General features: G+C 45.2%; 1 pseudogene; it reads right to left on the minus strand.

Annotated features, from left to right (window-relative positions):
* Window positions 1-12,779: 12,779 nt before the first annotated feature.
* On the minus strand, window positions 12,780-13,323 carry LOC149120212 (immunoglobulin heavy variable 3-11 pseudogene; annotated as a pseudogene).
* Between the last annotated feature and the right edge of the window lie 5,859 nt (window positions 13,324-19,182).

A 19,182-nucleotide genomic window follows, 5' to 3' on the forward strand; every position in this document is an offset into this window, starting at 1 on the left:
GCCACTGATCCCAAGGGAAGCAATCAATTCCTTAAATGCAGTGATGATAAGGTGGTGACAGGAGCAGCACTGGAGTTAGCCTGAGGGATTCCTGCCTCCCGTGTCAGGATGCTAAGTGCTGTGCCCTAGTTTGGTTCCAGTGTCAGATTCCTGCCTAAGCCCTTCTGGAAGGCAGTAGGTGAAGTTCCAAGTACTGCCATGTGGACACCTGGACAGAATTCCAAGCACATGGCTGTCACCTAACCCAGCTGAAGCTTTTGTAGCCATCTTGGAAGTGACCAGGAATTAGAAGATCACTGTCAGTCTCAGTCTCTTTGCCTTTTTGAAAAAATATGTAAATACAAATATCAAAATAAGTGAAATAGTATCTTTAACTTTTTAAAAAAGATATAAAGGCAACATATAAAATGATATATTGGGCCCATCATGCATGTCCATAATAGATGCACAATGAGACATCCCATCCTTCCTGTTAGAATTAGTATTATCCTACAATCCAGAGCTGACAATCCATGTGGAGGAAGCTGGAGATAACCCTGGTGCAAGATCGGAGTCAGGTAAATAAGTAAAATTATTATGGAAAATCATCAAAACTGAAACAGAATTATCACAGGATCTTCAAACACGATTTCTGGGTAGAAGGAATATGAAATCCCAGGGAGGTGTCCAAGTGTACCGCAGTCAATGTGGCAAACACCTCTGCTCTTCCATGTTCAATTAATGCAGCGTCATTCACGAGAGTTTACACATACAATCCAGTGAAATATTCATGAAGAAAGAATCAACAATGGAACAAATGGACAAAATTATATTTAACAGGAAGTTTATATGGCAGTACAGATGAGGAAATTCTGTATTTTGGACAACTCGGATGATCCTGGAGAATAATGTCCAAGGATAATGTGTCAGGGTAAGCACACTCTGCTAACCATGCAGGACAAGGAGACAAATAATACGTGATGCTGGATACATGGGATAAAAGGATGAAGTCACAGAGGCAGGAAGTACGATGGTGAAGACCATGTCTGAGCAAGGGAGAAGCAGAGGAGACGCTGGAGCAAGGTCAGAGTTCCAGTCCCACAGGATCCACACACTGAGGATCTACTGTACAGCATGGTCACAGCAGTGAAGGGAATATTGTGTCTACAGAATTCCAAAACAGGAGACAACTGGCATTCTACCATGGAAACATGTGGTTTTCTGATGAGCATGTCAATAAGTCTGCCTTCATAAAAACTCAATTTGATACATTTATCTATCAACACATATCATTGTACCTCATATGTCTATGTTTTGGTATTATATATCAACACTTATGTAAAGGAAATGATTAAATGATCAAAAATGGAGATTCAACACTCTGAATACTGGTGTAGTGCTTTCCAGTATTTTCCAATATTTTATGGAGATTATAAATAAATTCCAGTGGAATCAAGCTTGGCAGCTAGAACCCAGGAGCTTGGAACTGCATCAGTGTTCCCACCTTGGTGATGGGGTCTCATAACACATCCATCATCTACTGACTTCCAGGGTGCACTGTCAGTTACTAGTCTGGGAAAGTGTGCAAATGGGCTGTGTCCATCACTCTCATATGCAGCCTGGGTGTCTCCCTCTATAATACTGATGGAAGTCTCCAAATGCATTGATGAGCCCAGTCAGCATAAACATGGAGTGAAGAGCAGGGACTCTGGACACACGGTCTCCGAGACTTGCTCTTCCTGCAGCTGTGATTCAGCCTCAGGACACTGGGCATCATGCTGGAGCCACAGACACAGCTCCCCGTGATGTGGACTCCAGCCCCAGAGTGCACAGCCACTGTGTGTCCCACTTTCTGCTCTCCCTGAACCACAGCAGGTGCAGGGAGTCCCACAACACTCAACAGAATCAGATCAACTGGAAGTGCACACCCAACACTTTCCATTCAGTGATGACCTTGACTGCTGATGTCCAGTGCATTTCCCGTCTGAGTTAATGCAGGGAGCCCCCCAGGAGGGTCCCAGGACCTAGAGAATGAGGAAGTCCCTGTAGGCTTCCCAGGTGCCTGCAGAAGCCCAGCCTGAGACACAGCTGAGCTGCAAGTACATTCCTGAGTGCTGTGACGTTCACACAGGGACCACAGACTGTTCCAGGATTAAAGGTGCCCACATTCTGTGGAAAGTGAGTGTGGATCACCCACAGTTTAAAATAAAATGTCAGTTCAGTCCGCACACAGGCTACTTTGACAGGAAGAGAAGGAAATAGTTGAGGTTTAACAGACCAGAGATCCTGGCTCAGCTGTCTCCAGGATATAAAGGGAAAAAATTGTCCTAGAGTCGGCAGCACCCTGAGGACACCAGCACGAGTTAGACTGGAAAAGACTCACGAGATCCTCACAGATCCCCATGATATCTGATCGCGGTGAGGATAGTTGTCAGTCATGAACCCGAAATTGTCACGTAGGACTTCTTCCTTCTATTCAAAGTTTCTATCCGTCAGTGCAGTCAGTGGCAGGGACAGAATCATAAGAGTAGAACCATTTCTTCAAATGCGTTAGAGGAGAGGAAACCCCAATTCCCTAACAGGAAACCAGGGCTTATGGTCCCTCTGCACCTACCCATGACCAGAATATATATTCAGTGCGTTTTGTGCGCCCCCTGGTGGAGCCGTGCGGCCCTGCAGGGAGGTTTGTGTCTGGACTCAGCCTGAGGGCCCCTCACTGTATCTCTGGCACAGAAATAGGTGGCCATGTCCGCGGCTGTCAGACTGTTCATTTCAAGATCCACCATGTTCTGGGCGTTGTTGCTGGAGATGGTGAATCAGCCATTCACCCAGCTTGCGTAGTTTGTGCTTCCGTAACTATCAATACATGCGATCCACTCCAGCCCCTTCCCTGGAGCCTGGTGGACCCAGCACATTGCATTGCTACTGAGGGTGAATCCAGAGCCTTTGCAGGAGAGTTACAGGGATCCCCCAGGCTGGTACAGGCCTCCCCCGGACTCCTTCAGCTGCTTCTGGCACTGGACACCTGCAAACACAGACGTCGACTCTACTGTTCAGGAGGTAAGGACAGGTGGAAGGGCCACACTGCTGGAGCCCAACTGCCTGCAGGAGAGCACTGAGTCAGGAGGTCTGATCAGGTCTCCTTGCCCCCGGCAACCCCCACACTGACCACCACTGAGTAAAGAAGCACAGGTGCCTGGGAGACGTGGAATGACATCGTCTCTTGGGAGTGCATCCAGTGACGACTCCCACCATGAATAGATTAAACGTCAGGGCCTCATGGAGGAAGCTGAGGTCTCCAGTGCCCTGAACAGGACCACACAGAATGCTGGGAGCAGCCTGTGGGGGTGGATGTGGTTTGTCCTCACAGCATCATTGCTGAGCATGATTCCAACGTAACAGCACTGACTGGGGTTCACGGTCTGGATGTTTACATAAAAAGCATTGAATTAACCAGGATCTGATGTCAGATATAAAGTCCTTGTAAAACTACCAAAGGAAACATTGGGCAAAATCTTCCTGATATGGTCTGTCCATGATTTTCCTTTCAGATCTTCAAATTTCGAGCAACCTAAGAAAACATTTTTAGATGATGCTGCATAACTACAGAGCTTCTGCATTACAAACAGACTGACTGAGAAGTGAGCAGCCTACACACAGATTGGAAGTGACTATTCTCATATCAAATGTATGATCAATAGCCTGTATCCAAAAGGAATAAGAAGGAACTATCTGTATGAGCTGTGTTTAGAACTGTTCTGAGTCTTCTGCAGTCTCAAAATAACTGTGATACACAGTTGGCTTGTTCATCCTGATCGACAGGTTCTGCGTCATCAGGCCTACAATGGGTATAGAAGCAAACCTCTGTGATATGTGTGTGGCTCAGTGTTGCTATGGATTCATTCTGGTGGGGGCAAGAGGCGTGGAGTCACCACACAGACCCCAGGAGTTGGGTGAATGCAGGCCAGAGGCAAGCAGCCCACAGACTCATTTATTTCAGTTGGTACCACAGCTCATATAGCTGAGGCAGCCAATCCGGTCAAGGGGCGGTTTATGCCTAACCAATCACAGCCTGTTGCCAGGCAGTATCTGAAGCCATCCAATCACGGCCTGTTGCCAGGCAGGCTCCGTTGCCAGGTGGCATTGAAGCCATACCTGAGTAACTGATGCTCGCTTTCCAGCAGCCATCTTGGCATGGCCTTCTCATTCCACCACAGCTCAGTGTGTCCCAAAGGTGTTGTGTTGTAGATGTGCTCCCAGGGTGACCATGGGAGAAGCACTGAGTGCTCTGGGAGTGAGGCCTAGTGGGATGTGTCCATTTCTGAGGAATCTGCTCTTGGAGGAGATCACAGTAGATTTCCTGGGTCCCCAGCTTCAGCACAGAGCACAGTGCTGCTAGAATCAGCCCTGGTTTCATCTGAAGTCCTGTGTGGGGATGGGGTCCCTCCCATCTGTGTTCACAATATTAGGATGCCTGAAGACTGCCATGGTGTTCACAATATTATGATGGCTGACAGCACATCTCACTGTCTGACCCTAGACTTCTAGCCTCTACAGCTATGAGCTAATAAACCTTTTTGCTCCATACACCTCTTATCTGGGGTACCTCATTATGGAGCCAACAAGCAGAATAAAACAGTTGATGAGCCCCACTCCTTTGTTCCTACCTCAAAGAGTCACCTGTGTCTCCAGATTTAGTTGGAACCACTCAGAATTCCAAGCACCTTGCTGTTTCCTGACCCAGCTGAAGCTTTTGTAGCCATGTGGGAAGTGACCAGGAGTTAGAAGATCACTGTCAGTCTCGGTTTCTTTGTGTTTGTGGAATAATATGTTAATATAAATTTTAAAATAAGTGATATAATAATATAAATGTTTAAAAGAAGATATGAAAGTAAACATGCAAATGCTACAAATCTGGGATCACCATGCATGTATATGTTAGAAGCACAATAAGATATCCCATCCCTCCTGTTAGTATGAGAATTATCAGACAAGCCAGAGCTGACAATTCTTTGGGAGGAAGCAAGAAATGACAACACTGGTACAAGGCTTGAGTCAGGTAAATTAGTAAAACCATTATGGAAAATCTTCAAAAACTGAGAAATAGGATTATCACAGGATCCTCAAACACCACGTGTGGGTAGAAGGAATATGGTATCCCAGGGGTGTGTCCACAGGATCTGCAGCCACTGTGGGAAACACATCTGCAGTTCCTTGTCAGTTAAGAAGCGCCATTGTCGCTCCCCCTCTTCACGGAGGAAGGACACTAGACCCTGTGCTGTTCTTTTGTCTGCTCGGCCCTTCCTGGGTTTGCTGCTGGTTCTTCCCGGGTTGGCTGCCGATCCTCCCACCTCCGTGGAAGGGCGGTGCCCCCTGCCACTTTCCCCACTTCCGTGGGGGAGTGGCACACCGCTGGCCGGCTCTCTTGGGGGCTGCTCAGCTGTTATCCGGATGTTACTCTTAGATGTTCCTGGTGCATGTTGTCTCTCTTCTCCTTTATAGTCCTCTTCCACCAATCCCAACTCTGCTACCCACACACCGAGTACGCTGCTCTCCTGCAATCAGGAGCAGGATCAGCTCCTGCAGGTTATTGGTCAAACTGGAGGCAGCTGTGTAGAAGTTGTTTACTCCTCTCCCAGCGCCATATTGTGGGAGAGCAGATGCATAGAATAAGTCTTAATTCCAGTAACTTAGTCTAGTCCGAGTTGCTCCCCACAGATCCCCCTTTCTTTTTATTTTTTGGCATTGATACACACCTGTCTTCGGTGCCCCACGGCACACACTCTGCTCTGCTTGCTAGAGTTGCCCACAGGTGCTTACAAGCCCTACCAATCAGGCAAACCAAATCCAGGTCCTCTCTTCTCCATGTTGTGAGGAGGTTTTTAGGCACTGATGCGTGCCTGTGTTTGGTGCCCTGCAGTGCACGCTCTGCTCGAGCTGCCTGCAAGTGCTTATTGCCTATTCAGGCAGACTGAATCCAAGCCCTCTCATTGCCGTGTTGTGGGGAGACTTATTGGTGTTGATAACGTGCCTGTCTTCGGTGACCTGCGGCGCATAAGCTGCTAGCTGCCCGCAGGTGCTCACCGCCTCACTAATCAGGCAGACAGAACCCGAGCCCTCTCATTGCCATGTTGTGGGGAGGCCTTATTTTTCTCTATTTCTCTGTCTCCGGGCATTCCTATCTCTCCTATTTTACTTCTATCTGCCAGCATTCCTATTTCTCTCATTTTACTTCTATACTTCTGTTTCTCTTATCCCCGGGCTTTCCGGTGCCCACCCCAAGGCGGCTTCTTGGCACCTCACCCCGTGGTGGCTTCCCAGCTCTGTGCGGCTTCAGCCCACGCCTCTCTCATCTCTGCAGCTTCCCGGCTTCGCACGCGCTCCACGGTCTCCGTGCCCTTCGCGCCTGCACCACTGCCTCTGCGCCAGCCCCACACTTCCTATCTACTCGCGCCCTGTGCGCTCTTTCCGCTTGTGCCCCGCGCGCTTTCTCTGCACGCAGCGGCTTCCGTGAATCAGGGCCTAGCTCACGTTTCCGCTTCTCGGTTTTCAGTCTAAGTTCCCTGGGCTAACCTGACGAAATCCAACCTAACTTACGTCTCCGCCTTTTGGTTTGGCTTCCCGTCTTTTGCTCCCCGGGCTAATCTGACGGATTCCAACCTAGCTTACATCTCCGCTTCTGGTTTTAGTTTTTCGCCTTTTGCTCCCTGGGCTGACTTGACGAATCCCACCTAGCTTACGTCTCTGCTTTGGCCTGCCCCCGCGGCTTCATCCTCCCTAACATATTTTTCTCTACCCGGTATGTTTCCTAACTTTTCTTCCAAAAATATTCCCCTCTCATTTCTCCTGGCTTCTCCCCACAGTCCGTATCCGAGTCTAAGTTTCTTCTAGCTTTCACTTTCGCTTTCAATCCTAACTTCTTCTGGCACTTTTTCCATCTGGCTTTTCCCTAGGCTCTCTCTAATCTCTCTCCAGTATTTTCCCACTTTTTCCTGCTTCTTCCCTCCTAGGTTTCCTATCTGAGTCAAGGCACCATTATGTCGCCTAGGCTTCCTATCCGAGTCACAGCAACATTATGTCACTCCCCCTCTTCATGGAGGAACGACACTAGACCCTGCGCTGTTCTTTTGTTTGCTCGGCCCTTCCCGGGTTTGCTGCTGGTTCTTCCTGGGTTGGCTGCCGATCCTTCCACCTCTGTGGAAGGGCAGCTCCCCCTGCCACTTTCCACACTTCTGTGGGGGAGCGGCACACCGCCGGCCGGCTCTCTTGGGGGCTGCTCAGATGTTATCCGGATGTTCCCCTTAGATGTTCCTGGTGCATCTTGTCTCTCTTCTCCTTTATAGTTCTCTTCCACCAATCCCAACTCTGCTACCCACATGCCGAGTACGCTGCTCTCCTCCAAACAGGAGCAGGATCAGCTCCTGCAGCTCAGTCAATCAAATTGGCAAGAAGCAGCTGTCTAGAAGCTGTTTACTCCCTTCTCAGCGCCATATTGTGGGAGAGCAGATGCATAGAATAAGTCTTAATTTCAGTAACTTAGTCTAGTCCGAGTTGCTCCCCACACGCCATTATCAAGAGTCCACACATATAATCCAGTGAAATCTTCATGGAAGAAAGAATGGATAATGGAACCAATGGAAAAAATTATAAATCCAAAGGGAGTTTATATGGCAGTAAAGTGGAGGGAATTCTGTTATTTTTACAACTTGGATGATCCTGGAGTATAATGTCCAAGGATAATGTGTCAGGATAAGTATACTCTGCTAACCATCCAGGCCAAGAAGACAAATAATATGTGATGCTAGTTATGTGGGATAAAAGGATGAACTCACAGAGGCAGAAGTACAATGCTGAAGACAAAAGCCTGAGTATGGGAGGAACAGAAGAGACACTGGAGCAAGGTCTGAGCTTCACTACGACAGGATCCACACGTTGAGTGATCCACTGTACTGCATGGTGACTGCAGTTAAGGGAATATTGTGGGATCAGCAATGTGGTGCAGCGGATTAAAGCACTGGCCTGAAGTGCCGGCATCCCATGTGGGTGCCAGTTCTAGTCCTGGCTGGTCCTCTTCCAATCCAGCTCTCTGCTACGGCCCTGGAAAGCAGTAGAAGAGGACGAAGTGCTTGGGGCCCTGTACCCATGTGTGGGACCCGGAAGAAGCTCTTGGCTCCTGGCTTCAGATGTGCGCAGCTCAGACACTTATGGCAATCTGGGGAGTGAACCAGCAGATGGAAGAACTCTCTCTCTGTCTCTACCTCTTTCTGTAACTCTGTCCTTCAAATGAATAAAATAAGTCTTTAAAAATAAAAGAGAAAGAATATTGTGTCTATGGAATTCCAAAACAGGAGAAAATTGACATTCTACCATGGAAACATGTGGGTTTTGTGATGAGCATGTCAATAACTCTGACTTCATATTTCCAATCAATTTTTTATCAATTTGATATGTTAATTTTATCAACACATAACATTGTAAATCATATGTTTATGTTCAGATATTATTTATCAAACATTTATGAAGGGAAAATGACAAAAATGACCAGTTGCAGATTCAGTTCTCTGAATACTCGTGTTGTGTTTGCCAATGTTTATGGAGATGATAAATAAAGGCAGTGTACTCAGGCTTGGAAGCTGGAACCCAGGAGCATGGAACTGTATCAATGTTCCCACCTTGGAGACGAGGCCTCATAACACATCCACCATCTACTGTCTTCCAGGGTGCATTGTCAGTTACAAGTGTGTGAAAGCGTGTAAATGGAATTTGTCAAGAACTCTTATGCAGGCTGGGTGTTTGCCTCTCTAAATAGAGGAAAGACTAAAAGTGGATTGATGACGCTGATCAGCACAGCCATGGAGTGGAGAGCTGGGATTCTGGAAAAATGGACTCTGGGACTGGCTCTTCCTGCAGTGGTGATCCAGCCTCAGGACACTGGTTATCATGTTGGGCCCACAGACACAGCTCCCCGTGATGTGGACTCCAGCCCAAGAGTGCACAGCCACTGTGTGTCTCACTTTCTGCTCTCCCTGAACCACAGCAGGTGCAGGGGCTCCACGACACTGGAGCAGAACCAGATCAGCTGGAAGGGCACACCCAACACTTTCCATTCAGTTATGACCTTGACTGCAGATGTCCATTGTATTTCCCTCCTGAATTCATGCAAGAGCCCACAGGAGGGTCCCAGGACCTAGAGAAGGAGGAAGTCCCTGTAGGCTCCCCAGGTGCCTGCAGAAGCTCAGCCTGAGACACAGCTGAGCTGCAGTACATTCCTGAGTGCTGTGACGTTCACACAGGGGCCACAGACTTTTCCAGGATTAAAGGGAAAATGGAGTTGTGGGAACAATCTGTAAAAAGTGAGTCTGGATCACCCACAGATTGAAAAAACTGTAGGTTCAGTTTGGTACACATGCTCGTTTTGACGGGAGGAGAGGGATGACTTAAGTAGGTGAGGTTTAACAGAACAAAGACCTTGTAAAATGATCTTTTAAGTGATTGGTTGGTCCTTATGTCCTGCCCCAATGACTCTGCAATTTTGTGTTTTAAAAGGCTTTGTTACAAGCACAATAAATGAGTTCTTGCTTGACTTGACTCCCCACTGCATCTGATTGTACCCAGGATCGCGAGGCTGGGAAAAGGGCGAGCAGAACACTTACCTTTCCTTGGGCCCAGTCTGTCCTTGTATGGGTGAAATGAGACCCTGCACAAGTGTACATGAAACAGTGAATGGATTATTTCGCATTTGGTCAAGGATGTTATTCAGTATTAAGAAGGAGGTTGTTCTGTCATTAGGAAATCGTGGGTCAGCCTGGAGCATAATATCATAACAGAAATAATCCCGGTACATGTAGACACATCATATGTCACAGTAATTATATATGAAATCCAGAAGCTTGAACTCACAGAGGCAGGCAGTGCAATGGAGATCACTGTCTACCATGACCCAAGTGTTTGTCCCCTCCCAGCCCTGTGGGAAACTGGGGGAAGTTCCATGCACTGGCTTTAGGCTCAGCCAACCCCCAGCCTTTAGAGTCATTCAGGAAAGAAACCAGTGGATGGAAGATTCTCTCTCCATCTGTTGGTCTCTTCCTCTTGGTCATAACACTGCTTTTCAAATAAAATAAATAGACACTAAAAATAAATGAAAGACTAATTATACATATAATTACTAGCCTAGATCCTTACGTTGAATGAACACAGACAACTGAATCCCAAGGGAAGAAATCAATTGTGTACATACAGTGATGATAAGGTGGTGACAGGAGCAGCACTGGAGTTAGCCTGAGGGATTCCTGCCTCCTGTGTCAGGATGCTGAGTGCTGTGTCCTTGTTTGGTTCCAGTGTCAGATTCCTGCCTAAGCCCCTCTGGGAGGCCGTAGTGAAATTCCAAGTACTGCCATGTGGACACCTGGAAAGAATTCCAAGCACCTGGCTGTCACCTGACCCAGCTGAAGCTTTTGTAGCCATCTGGGAAGTGACCCAGGAGTTAGAAGATCACTGTCTGTCTCAGTCTCTTTGTAAATGCAAATATCTAAATAAGTGAAATAATATCCATAAATGTTTAAAAAAGATATAAAGGCAACATATAAAATATCTGGGACCATCACGCATGTCCATATTAGATGCACAATGAGACATCCCATCCTTCCTGTTAGAATGAGTATTATCCTACAATCCAGAGCTGACAATCCATGTGGAGGAAGCTAGAGACGATAACTCTGGTACAAGATCGAAGTCAGGTAAACAAGTAAATCTATTATGGAAAATCATCAAAAACTGAGAAATAGAATTTTCACAAGATCTTCAAACACCATTTCTGGGTAGAAGGAATATGAAATCCCAGGGAGGTGTCCAGGGGAACCGCAATCAATGTGGCAAACACCTCTGCTCTTCCATGTTCAACTAATGCAGCATCATTCACAAGAGTTCACACATACAATCCAGTGAAATATTCATGAAGAAAGAATCAACAATGGAACAAATGGACAAAATTATATTTAACAGGAAGTTTATATGGCAGTAAAGATGAGGAAATTCTGTATTTTGGACAACTCGGATGATCCTGGAGAATAATGTCCAAGGATAATGTGTCAGGGTAAGTACACTCTGTAACCATGCAGAACAAGAAGACAAATAATACGTGATGCTGGATACATGGGATAAAAGGATGAAGTCACAGAGGCAGGAAGTATGATGGTGAAGACCAACGTCTGAGCAAGGAAGGAGCAGAGGAGACGCTGGAGCAAGGTCAGAGTTCCAGTCCCACAGGATCCACACACTGAGGATCTACTGTACAGCATGGTCACAGCAGTGAAGGGAATATTGTGTCTACAGAATTCCAAAACAGGAGACAACTGGCATTCTACCATGGAAACATGTGGTTTTCTGATGAGCATGTCAATAAGTCTGACTTCATAAAAACTCAATTTGATACATTTATTTATCAACACATATCATTGTACCTCATATGTCTATGTTTTGGTATTATATATCAAACACTTATGTAAAGGAAATGATTAAATGATCAAAAATGGAGATTCAACACTCTGAATACTGGTGTAGTGCTTTCCAATATTTTCCAATATTTTATGGAGATGATAAATAAATTCCAGTGGAATCAAGCTTGGCAGCTGGAACCCACGAGCATGGAACTGCATCAGTGTTCCCACCTTGGTGATGGGGCCTCATAACACATCCATCATCTACTGACTTCCAGGGTGCACTGTCAGTTACTAGTCTGGGAAAGTGTGCAAATGGGCTGTGTCCATCACTCTGATATGCAGCCTGGGTGTCTCCCTCTCTAATACTGATGGAAGTCTCCAAATGCATTGATGACCCCAGTCAGCATAGACATGGAGTGAAGAGCAGGGACTCTGGACACACGGTCTCCGAGACTTGCTCTTCCTGAAGCTGTGATTCAGCCTCAGGACACTGGTCATCATGCTGGAGCCACAGACCCAGCTCCCCGTGATGTGGACTCCAGCCCCAGAGTGCACAGCCACTGTGTGTCCCACTTTCTGCTCTCCCTGAACCACAGCAGGTGCAGGGAGTCCCACAACACTTGACAGAATCAGATCAACTAGAAGTGCACACCCAACACTTTCCATTCAGTTATGACCTTGACTGCTGATGTCCAGTGCATTTCCCCTCTGAGTTCATGCAGGGAGCACCCCAGGCGTGTCCCAGGACCTAGAGGATGAGGAAGTCCCTGTAGGCTTCCCAGGTGCCTGCAGAAGCTCAGCCTGAGACACAGCTGAGCTGCAAGTACATTCCTGAGTTCTGAGACGTTCACACAAGGACCACAGACTGTTCCAGGATTAAAGGTGCCCACATTCTGTGGAAAGTGAGTGTGGATCACCCATGGTTTAAAATAAAATGTCAGTTCAGTTCTGCACACAGGCTACTTTGACAGGAAGAGAGGGAAATAGTTGAGGTTTAACAGACCAGAGACCCTGGCTCAGCTGTCTCCAGGATATAAAGGGAAAAGTAAAATTGTCCTAGAGTCAGCAGTGCCCTGAGGACACCAGCACGAGTTAGACTGGAAAAGACTCACGAGGTCCTCACAGATCCCCATGATATCTGATCGCAGTGAGGACAGTTGTCAGTCATGAACCCGAAATTGTCACGTAGGACTTCTTCCTTCTATTCAAAGTTTCTATCTGTCAGTGAAGTCAGTGGCGGGGACAGAATCGTAAGAGTAGAACCATTTCTTCAAATGCGTTAGAGGAGAGGAAACCCCAATTGCCTAATAGGAAACCAGGGCTTATTGTCCCTCTGCACCTACACATGACCAGAATATATATTCAGTGCATCTTGTGTGCCTCCTGGTGGAGCCGTGCGGCCCTGCAGGGAGATTTGTTTCTCGGCTCAGCCTGAGGGCCCCTCACTGTGTCTCTGGCACAGAAATAGGTGGCCATGTCCACGGCTGTCAGACTGTTCATTTCAAGATCCACCATGTTCTGGGCGTTGTGGCTGGAGATGGTGAATCAGCCATTCACCCAGCTCGCGTAGTCTGTGCTACCTTTACCAGCATAAATGATTCTGATCCACTCCAGCCCCTTCCCTGGAGCCTGGTGGACCCAGCTCATGTAGTAGCTACTGAAGTCGAATCCAGAGGCTTTGCAGGAGAGTTTCAGGGATCCCCCAGGCTGGACCAGGCCTCCCCCGGACTCCTCCAGCTGCTTCTGGCATTGGACACCTGCAAACACAGACGTCCTGGTCAGGAAGCTGTCACTCACACTCTCTGTGTCTCTCACTCACATCCTCTCCCAGACTCAGTGCCCTGCGTTCCCCATCATTACCTTTGAGCACAGCGACCAGGAGAACCCAGTGCAGCCCAGTCTCCATGGTGAGCGTCTGTGTTGAGTGTGATCACTGAGTGGACACCTGGGAGTGCTGGGGCTGGAGCTCCTGTGGCAGAGCTGCAGGGTGAGGGCTGGGCTGGTTTTCATGGGCAGAGGGAGGCCCTATTTGCATGTGCTGCCCCTGTATAGCAGGCATGGGGTTGTGCACTTCAGATAGGACAGGTTCCTGGCAGAGCAGTGTCCTCTGGTGTTTAGTAGCACAGGTAACGACACAGAACATATGATTCTTTCCATGATTCTGTACAGTTATGATTTCAGGACATCTTTGATTTGATACAGGTCTTTGTGCCTAGTGACATCAGCCAGGGCATGAAGGATGGGTGCCTCTTGTGTCTCATGTGTGGACGCTCACACGCAGGATAAGTAGTTGAGGTTGTGTGTTCCCTGATGTAGGCACTAGGTCTGGGTGGCAGCGAGTGAATATCATGAAGAGGGAAGTTCTAACAAAAACAAACTGCCAAGCTCAGGGCTGACAGCCCATGCACGAAATGATGGAGAATAATATACTCCACCACTAGGTGCCATTTAGGAAACATCAGTGCTGCATTTGTACACTGAGAACAAATGCGCAGAAATGGAGAAAGCATCACTGTGGTGCAGCAGGTGAATCCACTGCCTGTGATGCCTGCATCCCATAGTGCTGTGTGTTCCTGTTCCAGCTGCGGCACTTCCAATCGTCTCTTGCTGATGCACCCGGGAGAGCAGAAAAGCATGGTCCTAGTATTTGGCCCCTGCATCCACATGGGAGACCCCGAAGAAACTCCTGTCTCCTGGTGTCACTGTCATCTGGGGGATGAACCAGCAGATGGAAGAACTTGTCTCTGTGTCTTTCCCTCTCTCTGTGTAACACTGACTTTCAGTAAATAAATAAATCTTTTCTAAAAAATTGCACATGCAGTTTCAACATCTTTTAAAACCTTGGAGGAAATATAGGAACAGCATGCATGATGTCCATGTAAGAATATTATTTAAAATATTTAAATCTTTTTTATTTTTTAAATTTATTTTTTTAACTTTTATTTATTAAATATAAATTTCCAAAGTACTGCTTTTGGATCACAGTGGCTTTTCCCCCTCATAACTTCCCTCCCTCCCGCAACCCTCCCATCTCCTGCTCCCTCTCCCATCCCTTAAGGGCTGATTCTGAGGCCAGAGTGCTGTTCAGGACATCTGACATTCTATGAGTCTGCTGTGTATCCCACTTCCCATGTTGGATAATTCTCTCCTTTATAATTCTATCAGTTAATAGTAGCAGTTAATAGTAGACACTAGTCTTGTATATGTGATCCCTTTAAATCCCAATCCTATCATTATGATAAATTATGAACTAAAACTGATCACTTTGACTAGTGAGATGGCATTGGTACATGCCACCTTGATCGGATTGAATTGGAATCCCCTGGCACATTTCTAAATCTACCGTTTGATGCAAGTCTGATTGAGCATGTGCCAAACTGTACATCTCCTCCCTCTCTTATTCCCACTCTCATATTTAACAGGGATCACTTTTCAATCAAATTTAAACACCTAAGAATAATTGTGTGTTAATTAAAGACGTCAACCAATAGTATTAGTAGAACAAAAAAATACTAAAAGGGATAAAATATTAAGTTGTTCCTCGACAGTCAGGACAAGGGCTGATCAAGTCGCTGCTTCTCATAGTGTCCATTTCACTTCAACAGGTTCCCTTTTTGGTGCTTGGTTAGTCATCACCGATCAGGGAGAACATATGATATTTGTCCTTTTGGGACTGGCTTATTTCACTCAGCACGATCTTTTCCAGATCCCTCCATTTTGTTGCAAATGACCGGATTTCATTGTTTTTTTTACTGCTGTATAGTATTCTAAAGAGTACATGTCCCATAATTTCTTTATCCAGTCTACTGTTGATGGGCATTTAGGTTGGTTCCAGGTCTTAGCTACTGTGAATTGAGCTGCAATAAACATTGAGGTGCAGACAGCTCTTTTATTTGCCAATTTAATCTCCTCTGGGTGAATTCCAAGGAGTGGGATGGCTGGGTTGTATGGTAGGGTTATATTCAGGTTTCTGAGGAATCTCCAAACTGACTTCCATAGTGGCTTTACTAGTTTGCATTCCCACCAACAGCGGGTTAGTGTCCATTTTTCCCCACAACCTCGCCAGCATCTGTTGTTGGTTGATTTCTGTATGTGAGGATTCTATCCGGAGTGAGTTGAAACCTCACTGTGATTTTGATTTGCATTTCCCTGATGGCTAGTGATCCTGAACATTTTTTCATGTGTCTGTTGGCCATTTGGATTTCCTCTTTTGAAAAATGTCTGTTGAGGTCCTTGGCCCATCTCTTAAGTGGGTTGTTTGTTTTGTTGTTGTGGAGTTTCTTGATCTCTTTTTAGATTCTGGTTATTAATCCTTTATCTGTTGCATGGTTTGCAAATATTTTTTCCCATTCTGTTGGTTGCCTCTTCACTTTCCTGTTTTTTTTTTTTTTTGTTTTTTTCAGTACAGAAACTTCTCAACTTCATGTAATCCCAGTTGTTAATTTCGGCTCTGACAGCCTGTGCCTCTCAGGTCTTTTCCAAGAAGACTGTGCCCGTGCGTATATCTTGCAGGGTTTCTCCAATGTTCTCTAATAATTTGATGGTGTCGGGTCGTAGATTTAGATATTGAATCCAGTTTGAGTGGATTTTTTGTAAGGTGTAAGGTAGGGGTCCTGCTTCATACTTCTGCACATGGAAATCCAGTTTTCCCAGCACCATTTATTGAATAGATGACCTTGCTCTGGGAATTGGTTTTAGATCCTTGGTCAAATATAAGTTGGCTGTAGATGTTTGGGTTGATTTCTGGTGTTTCTATTTTGTTCCATTGGTCTATCCATCTGTTTCTGTACCAGTGCCATGCTGTTTTGATTATAACTGCCCTGTAGTATGTCTTGAAATCTGGTATTGTGATGCCTCCAGCTTTGTTTTTGTTGTACAGTATTACTTTAGCTATTCGAGGTCTCCTGTGCCTCCATATGAATGTCTGCATCATTTTTTACAGATTTGCGAAGAATGTCTTGGTATTTTGATTGGTATTGCATTGAATCTATAAATTGCTTTTGGGAGAATGGACATTTTGATGATATTTATTCTTCCAATCCATGAGCATGGAAGATTTTTCCATTTTTTGGTATCCTCTTCTATTTCTTTGTTTAAGATTTTGTAATTCTCATTGTAGAGGTCTTTAACATCCTTGGTTAAGTTTATTCCAAGGTGTTTGATTGGTTTGTAGCTATTGTGAATGGGATTGATCTTAGAAGTTCTTTCTCAGCCGTGGCATTGCCTGTGTATACAAAGGCTTTTTTTTGATAGGCAGAGTCGACCGTGAGAGAGAGAGACAGAGAGAAAGGTCTTCCTTTTTCCATTGGTTCACCCTCCAATGGCTGCTGCGGACAGCGCGCTGCAGCCAGTGCACCGCGCTAATCCGATGGCAGGAGCCAGGTGCTTATCCTGGTCTTCCATGGGGTGCAGTGCACAAGCACTTGGGCCATCCTCCACTGCACTCCCTGGCCACAGCAGAGAGCTGACCTGGAAGAGGAGCAACCGGGACAGAATCTGGCGCCCCGACTGGGACTAGAACCCGGTGTGCCAGTGCCGCAAGGTGGAGGATTAGCCTAATTAGCTGCAGTGCCAGCCAAGTCTGTTGGTTTTTGTGCATTGATTTTATAACCTACTACTTTGCCAAACTCTTCTATGAGTTCCAATAGTCTCTTAGTAGAGTTCTTTGGATCCCCTAAATAAAGAATCATACCATCTGCAAAGACGGATAGTTTGAGTTCTTCCTTCCCCATTTGTATCATTTTAATTTCTTTTTCTTGCCCAGTGGCTCTGGCTAAAACTTCCAGAACTATATTGAATAGCAGTAGTGAGAGTGGGCATCCGTGTCTGGTACCGGATCTCAATGGAACTGCTTCCAACTTTCCTCCATTCAATAGGATACTGGCTGTGGGTTTTTTATAAGTTGTTTTGATTGTATTGAGGAATGTTCCTTCTATACCCAATTTGCTTAGAGTTTTCATCATGAAAGGGTGTTGTATTTTATTGAATGCTTTCTCTGCATCTATTGAGATAATCATATGATTTTTCTTCTGCAGTTTGTTAATGTGGTGTATCACATTGATTGATTTGCAAACATTGAACCATCCCTGCATACCAGGGATAAATCCCACGTGGTCTGTGTGGATGATCTTTCTGATGTGTTGTTGCATTCTATTGGCCAGAATTTTATTGAGGATTTTTGCGTCTATGTTCATCAGGTATATTGGTCTTTAATTTTCTTTCAATGCTGCATCATTTTCAGGCTTAGGGATTAAGGTGATTCTGGCTTCATAGAAAGAATTTGGGAGGATTCCCTCTTTTTTGATTGTTCTGAATAATTTAAGAAGAATTGGAGTTAGTTCTTCTTTAAATGTGTGGTAGAATTCAGCAGTGAATCCATCCAGTCCTGGGCTTTTCTTTGTTGGGAGGGACTTTATTACTGATTCAATTTCTGTCTCAGTTATGGGTCTGTTTGGGTTTTCTATGTCTTCATGGTTCAATTTAGGTAGGTGGCATGTGTCCAGGAATCTATCCATTTCTGATAGATTTCCCTGTTTGCTGGCACACAGCTCCTTGTAGTAATTTCTGATGACTATTTTTATTTCTGTGGTGTGTGTTGTTACATTCCCTTTTTCATCTCTGATTTTGTTGATTTGGGTCTTTTCTTTTTTTGGTTAGATGGGCCAATGGTCTGTCAATTGTGTTAATTTTTTCAAAAAATCAGCCCTTTGGCTGATCTTTTGTAATTATTTGAATTCAATCCTGTTGACTTTTTCTCTGATTTTAATTATTTCTCTTCTTCTACCTGTTTTGGGTCTGGTTTGCTGCAGTTTTTCTAGATCCTTCAGATGCATTGAAAGCTCATTTATTTGGTGCCTTTCCAATTTCTTGATGTAGGCACCTATTGCTGTAAACTTTCCACTTAACATTGCTTTTGCTGTATCCCATGAGTTTTGATATGTTGTGTTGTTATCCTCATTTACTTCCAGAAAGTTTTTGATTTCTCTTTTGATTTCTTCTATGACCTAGTGTTCATTCAGGAGCATGTTGTTCAGTCTCCATGTGTTTGCATATGTTCTAGGAATTCCTGAGTTGCTAATTTCCAGCTTTATTCCAATTCTTTTGAATTTGCTGAGACTTGCTTTATGGTCTAGTGTGTGGTCAATCCTAGAATAGGTTCCATGTACTGCTGAGAAGAATGTATATTCTTTAAGTGTAGGATGAAAAGTTCCATAGATATCTGTTAGATCCATTTGGGCTATAGTGTCGATTAAATCTGCTGTTTCCTTGTTGATCTTCTGTCTGGTTGATATATTTCTGAAAGTGGAGTTTGAAGTCCCCCAGTACTATTGTATTGGAGTCTAAGTCTCCCTTTAAGTCCCTTAACAAATCTTTTAAATAAACTAGTGTCCTGTAATTAGGTGCATATACATTTATAATAGTTACATCTTCCTGTTGAATTGATCCCTTAATCATTATGTAGTGCCCTTCTTTGTCTCTCTTAATAGTTTTTGTGTTAAGGTTTATTTTGTCTGATATTAATATGGCTATGCCAGCTCTTTTTTGGTTTCTGTTGGCATGGAATATCTTTTCCAACCTTCCACGTTCAGTCTGCATGCACCTTTGTTGGAAAGATGTGTTTCTTGTAAGCAGCAAATAAGTGGGTTTTGTTCCTTAATCCATTCAGCCAGTCTGTCTTTTTTTTATCTTTTATTTAATGAATATAAATTTCCAAAGTACGACTCATGTGTTACAATGGCTTCCCCCCCATACCGTCCCTCCCACC

Source organism: Oryctolagus cuniculus, chromosome 20 (genome assembly GCF_051225735.1).
Source record: "Oryctolagus cuniculus isolate XC-2025 breed Fujian yellow rabbit chromosome 20, ASM5122573v1, whole genome shotgun sequence".
NCBI classification, from domain to species: Eukaryota; Metazoa; Chordata; class Mammalia; order Lagomorpha; family Leporidae; genus Oryctolagus; species Oryctolagus cuniculus.